Here is a 15,656-nt window from a genome sequence, read left to right as displayed (position 1 = left end):
GGTTTGCTAATGTAACTTATTATGATTGTATTATATTTTAGTGTAAAATAAAGATATTAAAATATATATATATATTAAATATTTAAGCTACGTCAAAACTATAATTAAAACAGAATACACAGGGATTTAAACTATAATTAATTAGTGTACTTTAATATATTTCTCATTATACAAATGTATATCAGTGCAAACTTTGACAATTCCAACTGTTACGTCGCAAAAAGAAATTTCTCCTAAACCGAGAAATCCGTCACGAGATAAGACCGTGGACAATGACGAATAGAAGATGTTGAGCTTAACGCTCCTGACAGCTGACGTTTACGTATGTGATAAGATGAGAAATTTGTCGACTATAGCGCGAAGAAAGTGCTGGAAAATCAAAATCTTTTTTATTTACTCTTAAAAGCAAAAATTATATAAAGATTTGGTTGAAATGTTATATAAATACTAGCTCCAATAAAATAGCCATGTTTGTCACTTATACGAATTAGCAAAACGTTGAATCGGCTTCAAGAGGACTTCCCAAGGAGATACCCTAAAACTCTTTAAGAAAAGAGCCTTTTAGGGCCAGGGCATTTTTGAATTTATTAAGGGCAGTGTACCCACAAAAGCCGGCAACGCACCTACCAGGTTCCGATATGTTTTTCCGGTAGTTTACTGTGTGTAAAGATAAAAAAAATATTATATATATCTACTACTACTAGCATTGCTATATATCAGGATAATAGAAGTATCTAAAAATCTCAATGAATATAAACGATTATTTCGGGAATAATTTCAGATTTCTTATAATGCTTGTCACATTTTCAAATATACTTATTAGATCACCAACTTAGGACATCTAATAAAACTTAAATCAACACCAAATCCTTACAATTAAGCAAGTATTTAATAATGTTGGTGTTTTTTACCAACCTTTGAGGGATTGGTACGCTTTCTTAAAAGATTCTCTATTATTAGCTGGTTCTAGGACGCGGTGATGCGAGGCAGAAATATAATATTGATATAATTAGTCTCATTTATTCCGCTTCAGAAAATCATAATGCAATTAATATCTCTTTATCTGTAAATTATACGGTTACAAAATGTAAATGACCAAATATATTTCAAGTACAGTAAAAAAAAAAACAACGAAAAACTCATACAAAACGCAAAAAGCCTAAAAAACAAGTGCCTTTGTACAAATACCTACTCGTGGATTCTAGGTCATACTCTGTTTGCTTTTCATTTTCTGCACCAGATGAATATTTTACGCTGGCGAAACAAAAGCAAAGGCACCAGTGAAGCTTATAAATAAAGTGGCAGTTGTATAGCTAAAAAGTGGTACGTTTGAAAATCATAATTAACGGAGTCCGATAACAGTAGTTGAAATAAAAAAACGTGTGGCATTCGAGGACTGCCGTGTTAAAGCTACAACATAGCATATTTTATCAATGTATGCAATTATAATTATTTATTTATGCAGTATTTTTTTTCCTTGATTCAATCCACCACTATACCAGACTCAGACTAACACGCCTATATAGTCTGTCTCACTCTATCGCGTACCGGCTGCACCGGCCGCGCTTACGCCACGTCACCGATCTCGTCAGAGAGATGTGAATACGCAGTATACGTTCTGTCCCACTCTAACGCACCTGCGCTACGTCACTGATCACGCCAGACCGAAGTGAGACGCAAAATGCGTTCTCTCCCGCTGGCTTTTTATTTTCGTTACGGAATTTCTTGATTCGGTAGCTTAAAAAACATAAGTAATTTCTAATTCAAGCCTTCAATTTACCTTATATTTTTTTAGTATGTTAGTCCTATTAGAATATGTATAGAACTGAGCGCGCATTTTAGCTGTAAGTATTAGCGCCTGTGCTAAAATGTAGGTGTATACGTTTTGCCTATAATTATCATTTTTCGGGGTTCAATCCTAACGATATGTACCGTCAATTAACGACTTAGACTTAACGTAGACTTAGAAATAACGGTTATTTTACTAGCCCCGTCATATCAAAGATATATATGAGTATTTTAGGATGAATTGGATATCAGTTTGAACTACAGAGTTTCCTGTATCCTGATCACGTTGGTTTAACGTTATTTTAGTAAGAAGGGTAATTATAAAACTCTACTGACTAATTATGTTTGAAATTATAAAATTTCAACGATTTAAAGTTTTGTGCAAGTTAAATGTGTTGTGTTTGCGTATATAAAACACAGTTTTGCTCTTTGCATAATATGAACATTATAAACACTAAGGATTGAATTTCTCTGGATTTCGTGTTCGTTCAGATGTAAAGGACTTCAGCGATTGAAGGAATAACTTCTAATTAAGCAGTGGTAACCTAGAGCAACATGTTTTTGAGATAATTGGTCAAACTGAGGAAAAATTATGATCCTTGTAGAAGCCCCAGGTACAGCTGGACCGACAGAGTGGACGGGACCTGATGCTAAAGAAAGCCAACAACTTGCGGGAAGTAATACAGGTCGGGGAGCGGTGGAAGGTTCTCTTTTCTGACACTCTTAGGGTCGCAGAACTAGAGGTGTGAGTGTCAGTGAGAGGGCTGAAGTGTTTTTAGTGGGCACGGCCAAGCACAGGATGCCTTAGCTCCAAAAAACCTGTATCTATTCTTCACTCTGTTCTTTTAAGTTCCATTACTAACTGCTTCGGCGAAGGGAATCATTGTAAGGTATGTGTTTCAATGAAATTTTTTTTTTTAATGTACGTATTAAAAAAAACAAGAAAACTCCATATCCGATGTTTGACTCGTCTTGTGTTAATATATACAATGTTTTATATTTGTTTAAATTCAAAGATATATTATGTATTTGATATAGAATAATAATTAATTATTACTATTTGTCGTTGTGTGTGTTGTGTGTGAAAAAGAAATCTCAAGTTATGAAAATATTACACTAAGTTTATATTGTTTGATTCAACCAAATTACATATAACATACGCTTTCAGCGTGATATTAGAAAACTTTAACGCCAAAAAGAAAATCGTGAAAAACTGAATTTCTCGCCAGACACTGAGCAAGTTTTGTTAAAAAACGATTCGGCTAAAAAAGCTAACAAGTTGGACAAAGAAAACTGCTTTTAATTCAGTTCGGTTACTAACTCAGTATTTTAAGAATAGTTTTTATTTCTTCACCCTTTGATTTTCTTTGAAATAAGAATGGATATAAAATAGCTTTATATGATAATGTGTTTTATAATCACAATTTTTATCATCTTAATGGACATTTCGTATGGTAAGGGTTGGTAGATGAGAGATAAATTTTCAATTTTCTGCTATTTATTAAAAAGCTTGTGGTATAATATTTTTATACATAATACATTTTATTAATCAATTCTCGAATAATAAACTATTTTAGAATACTGAGCTTTTTTAACCCTGATAGCTTTTTATACGAAGGAAAACAATTTATATTCAAACGATCGAACACGCAATTGTATGTGACGCGCTAGAAAGGCGATTTATTCTAGGATATATTTCCAGGTGAACAAAATCGCACCCAAAAGCTGTATTTTAATATTGATAAGAACAGGCTTAAATCATGAAACAAATTCGAAATTTAAACTCAAAACGACAAGCAAAAACACCTGTTTCATCGTATTTCCGGTTTCCATTACAGTCCGTTAATTTCCAAAATTTAACGACTGCGTAATTTCATTTTATTAAAAGCGAATCGTGTGGACCTTTCGAATTGACGGAAATAAAATTTTAATTCAAGCAGGCCGGGAGCGGGGATTTTTTACGACTAGCCATTTAATTTGCGAGGACAATAGGTTTTATGTACAAAAAACTCCCAACTTCGTTAACATAAACAAGAGTCATTTCTTATCAGTGAGCTATAGGCCCTTGAAGCTTAGGGGCTGGTCTTTTTGCATATTCTTTTTATAAAAACCGTACAAAATATATCTCAATCAACATCAAAACAGGTCCTTAACTAAAATAAAATTACTAAATACGATACGTAGTGTTGGCCTAGCGGCTTCAGCATGCGACACTCATCCCTGAGGTCGTAGGTTCGATTCCCAGCTGTGCACCAATGGATTTTCTTTCTATGTGCGCGTTTGTCATTCACTCGAACCGTGAAAAAAACCATCGTGAGGAAACCGGCTTGCCTTAGACCCAAAAAGTCGACGACGTGTGTCAGGAGGCTGATCACCTACTTGCCTATAAGACAAATGATCATTAAATCAGATATCTGAGACCCTGACCTAAAAAGGTTGTACCGCCACAGATTTAAATACAATACGGTCCTAGAACTTTACACGTTTCAACGTGAGTTTAGTACGGAAACTTTGATTTGTGCCTTGGTCCGTAAATATAACTAAGATTTAAAACCATGTTACATTGAACATTTCTTATAAAATGTTCTTTTGGAAGCATATGTAGTATACGAGGCATGCCTTTTAAGTTTTGTCGTTTGCAGAAAAAAACACAACTAGAACCTTATAGTACTTTTTATTGTTTTTCAAAGTATTCACCACGTAGCTTAATACACTTTTCCATTCGCTTAAATCAGTTATTATAACATTTATTCCACTCTAAAGTGGAGGTGTTGAAAATGGCTGACATGAAAGCGTCTACTGCTTCTTCACCGGACTAGAACCTTTAACCACGAAGACTTTTCTTAATTTTTCGAAATGTAAAGAAATCGTTAGGGCTTAGGTCATGACTGTATGGAGGATGGTCAAGACTTTCTACTTTTTCCTGCTTCAAATACTGAATTGTTTGACGAGCGCTGTGTGAGCTTGCGTTGTCGTGCTGCAGGATGATGCGTCGCTTTGAGTTAGATTTTCGAAGTTTGACGATGACTTGTGGTAAACAAACTGTGGTATACCACTCTGCGTTAACCGTTCTACAATCTTCAAGTGCAATAGTCGCAACATGGCTGGTTTTTCCAACGAACGTGGCCACCATCTTCTTTGAAGTGCTTCGAGAACGAACGACTTTAGTCGGCTTTGGCTCGTCTTGAAAGACCCAGATTGTAGATTGTTGTTTGGAAACAGGATCCTAGGCATAGATCCAAGATTCGTCACCACTGATGATGTCGTAGACGTGATTTGACTCTCCTCGGTTGAACCTTTGCTGAGTTTTCTTACACCATCTGATGCGGGCCGCCTTGTGATCGTCGGAAAGCAGATGCGGTATCCAACGGCAAACTAGCTTTCTCACACCAAGCGCTTCATGCAAGATCTTGTGAATGGTTGTCCCTGAGATGCCTAATAGAGCCTCTATCTCTTGATACGTCACATGATGATCTTCGAGAATTAGTTGTCTCACAGCAATGATGTTTTCTTCAGTGAAGGCGGATTTTGGGCGTCCTTCGCGAGATTTGTCACTAAAACTAGTATGTCCACGCTGGAATTCTAAATACCAGCGTTCGACAGTCCGCAGACATGGGGCTTCATCACTGAACACAGATTTTAGCTCTTCAAAACACTGAAGCCGTGTCAGGCCTCTTCTAAAGTTGTAGAAAATTATTGCACGAACATTTTCCTTAGAAAGATTCATTTTCGTACGTAACTTGACAGATTCAAATCGACGCTGTGACTAAACAATAGCATTAGGGTAGACCGAGGCGAATCGGATCACAGGGCGAATCGGATCAAAATTAGAAATGTGTTGATAATTCAAATATCACATTCACATAGAACGCACTCAACCGGCGTTTTGTGTCTCTCCATTTACTGAGCACCTCCCGACATAAGCAGTATTTCGATCGCGCTTGTGGATCAGTGGCAATGCCGCTCGTCAGCCACTCGGTTTTTTGTGTGTGTCGCAATTTGGCGCTCATCTAAGGTTACGTACTTACGTTTTCTTTGTGTCATATGACGGATTTGTCTTAAAATTTAACTACTTTGGTTTATATTGCTAAGCAAGGTGTTAATATTGAAGAACCAATTCGCTTTTAAGTATAATCTTAGAGGTTAACGTCTAACATATTTATTTCAAAAGTCTTAATTATGGGGCTAATCGGATCATATCCTTAGGGGCGAATTGGATGATACTTTTAAACTGATTTATTAAATGTTTGAGGTTATTGATTCATATTTATTTCATGACCACCGGAGAATGGTGTCAAGAAAAAATGAAAGAGGCTGTAAATTAAGTCCAGAACAAAGAGTTGACCTTGCGTAAAGCTGCTAAGAGTTTTTCAGTACCGTTCACGAGCTAACAGAAAAAAAGGACCATAATATATATGTGAATTATGTGCCAATAATTAAAATTGATCTTATTATTATATATTTTTACTGATTCCAAAGTTATTTAACACTATACCTTAAAATTTTGTTATATTTTGTGCACGATCCGATTCACCCCGAGAGTTGGGGCGAATCGGATATTTTCCTTTTTTTAGTTTTTAATAGCTAATTAAGAGAATATATGTATGATTTAAGTTTTCAAATATTTATTTCATAGGTAATTGTTACTTCTTACGATTTTATCAATAAAAATAACATTATATAGCACTTTAGTATGATTTACTCAACCTCAAAGAAAAAGTGATCCGATTCGCCTCGGTCTTCTATAATCCTAATACTTTTAACTGTTTTGAGATTCAAAATTTAAACACATTCGAATAAAGTACAGGTCCAAATTCAAAATTGCCGGGAAATATGGAAACGACAGAACTTAAAAGGCATGCCTCGTACCAGCAAAGTTAATCCACGTGATGGGATCCCAAATTAAAATGGGGTGCCAAATAACGTGAACCCTTTCGCATAAAGTCTCCTAGCCGCATATTTGGCATTGGGCGACATTTCTTCTGCTAATCACTTTTCTTAAACTGCTTTTTAAAAAGCGTCGTTTTTTCGGTCAAAGATGCCTGTTCCTTTACAGCTAAATATTTAAAATTGCACTGTAATGCTTTATTTTTTTAATTGCAATATTTTAATCTACCTTAGACATTTATATAAACTACTAGTAGACTCGGCCAAGCGTTGCTGTGGCTAAGATTTTTGTTACATTACATAGTAGTAACCTATTCAAGGGAAACGGTAGGAGAACACCAATCCACCATGCTTTGTTGGCCATTAAATTGTAGCTTATGTGAAACGTTGGTAATTATTTTGATAAGGATCAATACCTAGGTACGAATAAACATTAAACAGCCTTTTCTAGCGGTGGTATTTTAATAAAAAATAATTAATAAAAGGACGCTTATTGTGAGGTAACTATAAAAGATAGAGACATGCTGTCGCGACATTTTTATAGATAGTGATGTGTCATCATTTTGTTCTATCATTAATAGTTTTCGCAGCGCACACGATTGAAGGAAGTTTTTTGTTTATTTTTTTACACCTTGGGTTATATTATTCAAGTTTTAGTAAACATTCCTATTTTTTTGAAAATGAAACATAGCCTTTGTCACTCGGGAATAGTGTAGCTTGCCAACGGTGAAAGAATTTTTGAAATCGGCCCAGTAGTTTCGGAGCCTATTCATTTCAAACAAACAAAAAATCAAACCTTTCCTCTTTATAATATTATAGTATATTTTATTAACTATGCAAGATATTCAGAAAGTCAGAGTAAGAAAGTAAGACGAGCCGGATGCTCCGTTTAAAAAATATATGGCTTTGAAGCATTTTTAATGAATCTCGCTTGTTTTTCTTATCTGTCCCACTTACATTTTATTATAGCTATTAAATGTTTAAGAATGCGTCTGTGGATTATTACTGGAAGATTATTTAAATGCAATAAAGCAATTTTGTACTGTACAATGAACTTAGCAAAGTTTCGTGATTTATGTAAATGGTACTACTAAAACTTTCTCAAAAATTTCGACTGAAGCATAAATAATGAAGTAATAAAAAGATGTTTGTAACTAATCTGCATTTACATAAAGTTTTAGTATCTGAATATTTGTAAAGAATTTAAAAATTTGTTTCTTTTTTAAACACTTAGCTTAGCTTTTCAGAACATAAAACATTTATATCATATCTTAATATATATATTTCTTGTGTGCGTGTGTATGTGACTGAACTCCTCCTAAACGACTGGACCGATTTTGATGAAATTTTTTGTGTGTGTTCAAGGGGATCTGGGAATGGTTTAGATTCACAAATCAGCCCGGCAGGTGGCGCTGCAGTCGGTACTTTCATACTTGAACAATAGCTTGAAATATCGTGCAGGACAACGTCTGTGGGCTCCACTAGTCTAATATATAAAATTCTCGTGTCGCGGTGTTTGTGGTTAAACTCCTCCGAAACGGCTCGACCGATGCTCATCAAATTTTGTGTGCATATTGGGTATGTCTGAGAATCGGACATCTATTTTTCATCCCCTAAATGGTAAGGGTAGTCCACCCCTAAATATATTTTTTTTTAATTTTAGATATTTTTTCTGTTTTTATGATACAGCATTAAAAATACATACAACCCCCTAACTTTCACCCCTCTTAACCCCTATTTTTTATTATAAATGATATACATGGCAAAACGACGATTGCCCGGTCAGCTAGTATTTATATACCTATACTTATCGCGCAAACCTCCACTGGAACCAGCTGCCCGGTGAATTATGTCGGAACAAACTCGTTCTTTTCTGCAAAAAAGAGCGTACCGATTCTTGAAAGGCCCGCAACACACTTGGGAAGCTTCTAGTGGTGTGTGTCTATGGGCGCCTGTATTAACAACGGAGAGATGTCCTAAAAAAATACCCTTCACTCGTCTATATAAAGTGTACTATTGACTATCTTTTTGTGAGCCTAGTGCCCATAATACGACAAGACTCTAAAAAAAACAATGGCGCTACATCCTTTTTAGGTCTGGGCCTCAGATTTCTGTATCTGTTTCATGATCATTTGTCAATTTCTTCTATTAACAAGTCGGTAATCAGCCTCCTGTGCCTGTAACACGTTGACTTTTTGGGTCTAAGGCAAGTCGGTTTCGTCACGATGTTTTCTTCACCGTTCGAGCGAATGTTAAATGAAATAGACAGAAAGTTCATTGGTGCCCGGCTGGGGATCGAACCTACGATCTCAGGGAAGAGAGTCGCGCGCTAAAGCCACTGCTCCCCATGCGTTTCTCTATTGAGCTAAGTGAGCAATGCTAGCCTAATAAGACGGTCATGGGGATGATGACCTAGGCCCCTTTAATAGACCCTAGGTCCTAGGGTCTATTAAAGCCTAGCCTAGCCTCTGTTAAAGACACACCAGTGGCGCTACAACCTTTTAAATGAGCTTAAGATATCTTTATCTGTTTTGTGATTTGTTTTATCTAATAGGCAAGTGACATCTGAATTCCTCAGTATCGTAAGAAGAATAAATAGTGTATCATAAGATTTTATAAGTTAAATTTTTCTTAGTTTATCGCTTTCTTTGATTTATATAGTTGGATTAAAATCATTTTATTGTTACCAATCCAGTTAATTAGTAAGTACTTAATTATATGTAAAGATTTGTTTGATGGCGTAAAAAAAAATATACTTAGTAAGTACAGTTAGTTATAAGCTGAAAATATTTCTCAATTAATTAATTTAAAAAAAAAGTTAAACTTAAATGAGCTTAAGATATCATTATCTGTTTTGTGATTTGTTTTATCTAATAGGCAAGTGACATCTGAATTCTTCAGTATCGTAAGAAGAATAAATAGTGTATCATAAGATTTTATAAGTTAAATTTTTCTTAGTTTATCGCTTTCTTTGATATACATATATAGTTGGATTAAAATCATTTTATTGTTACCAATCCAGTTAAATAATAAGTACTTAATTATATGTAAAGATTTGTTTGATGGCGTAAAAAAAAATATACTTAGTAAGTACAGTTAGTTATAAGCTGAAAATATTTCTCAATTAATTAATTTAAAAAAAAAGTTAAACTTAAATGAGCTTAAGATATCATTATCTGTTTTGTGATTTGTTTTATCTAATAGGCAAGTGACATCTGAATTCTTCAGTATCGTAAGAAGAATAAATAGTGTATCATAAGATTTTATAAGTTAAATTTTTCTTAGTTTATCGCTTTCTTTGATATACATATATAGTTGGATTAAAATCATTTTATTGTTACCAATCCAGTTAAATAATAAGTACTTAATTATATGTAAAGATTTGTTTGATGGCGTAAAAAAAAATATACTTAGTAAGTACAGTTAGTTATAAGCTGAAAATATTTCTCAATTAATTAATTTAAAAAAAAAGTTAAACTTAAATGAGCTTAAGATATCATTATCTGTTTTGTGATTTGTTTTATCTAATAGGCAAGTGACATCTGAATTCTTCAGTATCGTAAGAAGAATAAATAGTGTATCATAAGATTTTATAAGTTAAATTTTTCTTAGTTTATCGCTTTCTTTGATATACATATATAGTTGGATTAAAATCATTTTATTGTTACCAATCCAGTTAAATAATAAGTACTTAATTATATGTAAAGATTTGTTTGATGGCGTAAAAAAAAATATACTTAGTAAGTACAGTTAGTTATAAGCTGAAAATATTTCTCAATTAATTAATTTAAAAAAAAAGTTAAACTTAAATGAGCTTAAGATATCATTATCTGTTTTGTGATTTGTTTTATCTAATAGGCAAGTGACATCTGAATTCTTCAGTATCGTAAGAAGAATAAATAGTGTATCATAAGATTTTATAAGTTAAATTTTTCTTAGTTTATCGCTTTCTTTGATATACATATATAGTTGGATTAAAATCATTTTATTGTTACCAATCCAGTTAAATAATAAGTACTTAATTATATGTAAAGATTTGTTTGATGGCGTAAAAAAAAATATACTTAGTAAGTACAGTTAGTTATAAGCTGAAAATATTTCTCAATTAATTAATTTAAAAAAAAAGTTAAACTTAAATGAGCTTAAGATATCATTATCTGTTTTGTGATTTGTTTTATCTAATAGGCAAGTGACATCTGAATTCTTCAGTATCGTAAGAAGAATAAATAGTGTATCATAAGATTTTATAAGTTAAATTTTTCTTAGTTTATCGCTTTCTTTGATATACATATATAGTTGGATTAAAATCATTTTATTGTTACCAATCCAGTTAAATAATAAGTACTTAATTATATGTAAAGATTTGTTTGATGGCGTAAAAAAAAATATACTTAGTAAGTACAGTTAGTTATAAGCTGAAAATATTTCTCAATTAATTAATTTAAAAAAAAAGTTAAACTTAAATGAGCTTAAGATATCATTATCTGTTTTGTGATTTGTTTTATCTAATAGGCAAGTGACATCTGAATTCTTCAGTATCGTAAGAAGAATAAATAGTGTATCATAAGATTTTATAAGTTAAATTTTTCTTAGTTTATCGCTTTCTTTGATATACATATATAGTTGGATTAAAATCATTTTATTGTTACCAATCCAGTTAAATAATAAGTACTTAATTATATGTAAAGATTTGTTTGATGGCGTAAAAAAAAATATACTTAGTAAGTACAGTTAGTTATAAGCTGAAAATATTTCTCAATTAATTAATTTAAAAAAAAAGTTAAACTTAAATGAGCTTAAGATATCATTATCTGTTTTGTGATTTGTTTTATCTAATAGGCAAGTGACATCTGAATTCTTCAGTATCGTAAGAAGAATAAATAGTGTATCATAAGATTTTATAAGTTAAATTTTTCTTAGTTTATCGCTTTCTTTGATATACATATATAGTTGGATTAAAATCATTTTATTGTTACCAATCCAGTTAAATAATAAGTACTTAATTATATGTAAAGATTTGTTTGATGGCGTAAAAAAAAATATACTTAGTAAGTACAGTTAGTTATAAGCTGAAAATATTTCTCAATTAATTAATTTAAAAAAAAAGTTAAACTTAAATGAGCTTAAGATATCATTATCTGTTTTGTGATTTGTTTTATCTAATAGGCAAGTGACATCTGAATTCTTCAGTATCGTAAGAAGAATAAATAGTGTATCATAAGATTTTATAAGTTAAATTTTTCTTAGTTTATCGCTTTCTTTGATATACATATATAGTTGGATTAAAATCATTTTATTGTTACCAATCCAGTTAAATAATAAGTACTTAATTATATGTAAAGATTTGTTTGATGGCGTAAAAAAAATATACTTAGTAAGTACAGTTAGTTATAAGCTGAAAATATTTCTCAATTAATTAATTTAAAAAAAAAGTTAAACTTAAATGAGCTTAAGATATCATTATCTGTTTTGTGATTTGTTTTATCTAATAGGCAAGTGACATCTGAATTCTTCAGTATCGTAAGAAGAATAAATAGTGTATCATAAGATTTTATAAGTTAAATTTTTCTTAGTTTATCGCTTTCTTTGATATACATATATAGTTGGATTAAAATCATTTTATTGTTACCAATCCAGTTAAATAATAAGTACTTAATTATATGTAAAGATTTGTTTGATGGCGTAAAAAAAAATATACTTAGTAAGTACAGTTAGTTATAAGCTGAAAATATTTCTCAATTAATTAATTTAAAAAAAAAGTTAAACTTAAATGAGCTTAAGATATCATTATCTGTTTTGTGATTTGTTTTATCTAATAGGCAAGTGACATCTGAATTCTTCAGTATCGTAAGAAGAATAAATAGTGTATCATAAGATTTTATAAGTTAAATTTTTCTTAGTTTATCGCTTTCTTTGATATACATATATAGTTGGATTAAAATCATTTTATTGTTACCAATCCAGTTAAATAATAAGTACTTAATTATATGTAAAGATTTGTTTGATGGCGTAAAAAAAAATATACTTAGTAAGTACAGTTAGTTATAAGCTGAAAATATTTCTCAATTAATTAATTTAAAAAAAAAGTTAAACTTAAATGAGCTTAAGATATCATTATCTGTTTTGTGATTTGTTTTATCTAATAGGCAAGTGACATCTGAATTCTTCAGTATCGTAAGAAGAATAAATAGTGTATCATAAGATTTTATAAGTTAAATTTTTCTTAGTTTATCGCTTTCTTTGATATACATATATAGTTGGATTAAAATCATTTTATTGTTACCAATCCAGTTAAATAATAAGTACTTAATTATATGTAAAGATTTGTTTGATGGCGTAAAAAAAAATATACTTAGTAAGTACAGTTAGTTATAAGCTGAAAATATTTCTCAATTAATTAATTTAAAAAAAAAGTTAAACTTAAATGAGCTTAAGATATCATTATCTGTTTTGTGATTTGTTTTATCTAATAGGCAAGTGACATCTGAATTCTTCAGTATCGTAAGAAGAATAAATAGTGTATCATAAGATTTTATAAGTTAAATTTTACTTAGTTTATAGCTTTCTTTGATATATGGATTAAAATCATTTTATTGTTACCAATCCAGTTAATTAGTAAGTAGGTACTTAATTATATGAAAAGATTTGTCTGATGGCGTAAAAAGAACTTTATATTTAGTAAGTTAGTTATAAGCTGAAAATATTTCTCAATAAATTAATTTTAAAAAAAAGTAGACTATCGACTTTTCTGGTCTAATGTTGGCTTCTTCACGATGCTTTTCACACTGTTCTGAGAATCGATACGGTTACACTCTATTGAGATTGGGGGTATGTGTACATATATTATAGCGCACGAATGAACTCTCACTCCATCTTATACTTCCGGCACAACTGCAGTAGAACAAAACTGGTTTACGTCATATGAAATATTTTTTTAAACAAATTGCAATAAACATAAATATAACCTGACCATAACGTTATAAAAGACTAACACTTGTTGTCTTTGATGCTTGTTCTGTATGTATCTTTATGCCTTAAAGGCTTTTTGTTAAGAATTTTGGTTTTAAAATAACAATTAAAATATTGGGCCCTCGAAAACGCTATACTAAAATGCATCCATTATTCAAACAAAGCTTTGCGATACTTTTCATAAACAAAGTAGGAAGTTGAACAAAATTTAATTTCCTGGTATCGAGAATAATAGTTAAGAATACAAAGTGGGTATAATGGAAGTTTGTGTAAGAGAGATGAACGAAGTATTAATATTTAAATGAGAACTGCAGTTTTGCTTAAAATTTTATATTGAAAATAGATTTATTTGTGACAGTCGAAAAAAACCTATGAAATTAAGGATATTAATCCTTTTAGGTCTATGGTGATTGGTTAAATGTTAGATTAAGAATACCTGACACAATTTAAAAAATATATGACATCCTATTTTTTTTTAATATAATTCATATATTACAAATTATAGTTTAAAATTTACGTGATTATTTCAAATATTAATTAGAAAATTCAATTGAATTGAATACTAAGATATTAAATAACAAATTAGAATTTGATAAATAAATTAAAGCTAATAAATGAAAATTACATTGTTGCACACACCAAATTTCTGTGTTATTCTGACTTGGCTTCGAGGTACAAAGCGTCAACAATCCAATAAAAGAAACTAAATTTACCTTTTAACAAATATAGCAAATGACTATTGATTCTTAACATCCATCTTACAATATTTCCATAGCAAACTACGAAAACAAATGAATATGCATAATTAAACTTTTGACAGTAGAAGTGACAAGTTGCCATGCCTGAAATATTTCTGACAGCAGCTAACATACCATATGTAACATAATCTGTGCTTCAACTTCTTGGTCAGAAATTCTCTGAAAGTTTCCAACATGACGAAGTTGAGACGATGCATGAATAACTTAGAAACACTTCTACGTGATAACTAGTTGAATGTCCTTTAAATTCTGCATTTTCATACAAATTTTACACTTGTGTTTTATTTTAAAATCATTTGCAGATTATTCACAAAACGGACGATAAACCTTGAGGTGACCAATGATTTGGTTTCCCAACAATTGGGCTTTTCCTCTTCAATGTTTCGAAATCCGGTAGGCTAACGCATAAGTTTGATATATTAAATATAAATTATTAATAATAATGGCACAAGTGTTAATACAATTAATAATAACAAAGGCGAGGCAAAAAAATAAAAATAAAAGACAGAAAATCTCTAATAGTGTAGCAAATCATTCCCCGGCAATCGAACCTTCTGAAAAACAAAGTACTGCCGATTTCGCCGGAGAGTTTAATGCTTTGGTTAATATTCAAGAAAGTAGGTACCCAGAGCATTTCAATTAAGTTTATTATAATTTACATTCAACTCGTTAAGCCGGGTTATATTAATCACGCCGACGATAACCGCAAGCCGCTGGAAGTGTCGTACTTAAAATAATTTAAGTGTTGCAAACTTAAGTCATAAAGAAGGAAAGACAAAGTTGGCAACATTTTTCATTAGAACGGAAAATACCAACGGTTTCCCCGGTAAACAATTATGAGCTGTGTCCGACTAATTGCGGAAAATATTGTCTTAGATTTAAAATTTTCGTTAAAGTAGTCATTCAAAGTTTATGAGCGTTATTTAAGAACAACTTTCAAATTTTCTTTTGTTGGCTTCATTAAACAATTTTTAAAAAGACTGTAAAATTTACTGAATAAAATTGTATTAATGCCTTCTTAATAAATAATTGTTATAATTCATGATTATGATTGCTTCGCAATACTGAACGACTTACATATTTAATCGAATTATTTTTTTATTAAACTTCGCGTATTCGTACGTGGCTTATCTTTATATATATAATTCTTCTGTGAGTGTGTATGTCACTGAACTTCTCTCTAACGACTGGACCGATTTTGATGAAATGTTTTGTGTGTGTTCAAGGGGATCTGGGAATGGTTTAGATTCACAA

At 31.3% G+C, this 15,656-nt stretch overlaps 1 protein-coding gene across 8 annotated transcripts in view; it reads right to left on the bottom strand.

The window, feature by feature from the left end:
* Positions 1–15,656, bottom strand: part of LOC125051499 (uncharacterized protein CG43867) — a 315,007-nt gene that overhangs the window by 258,550 nt on the left and 40,801 nt on the right. The window lies entirely within an intron of this gene.

This window comes from Pieris napi, chromosome 8 (assembly GCF_905475465.1).
Source record: "Pieris napi chromosome 8, ilPieNapi1.2, whole genome shotgun sequence".
NCBI classification, from domain to species: Eukaryota; Metazoa; Arthropoda; class Insecta; order Lepidoptera; family Pieridae; genus Pieris; species Pieris napi.
This window is presented reverse-complemented; position numbering and strand designations above follow the sequence as displayed.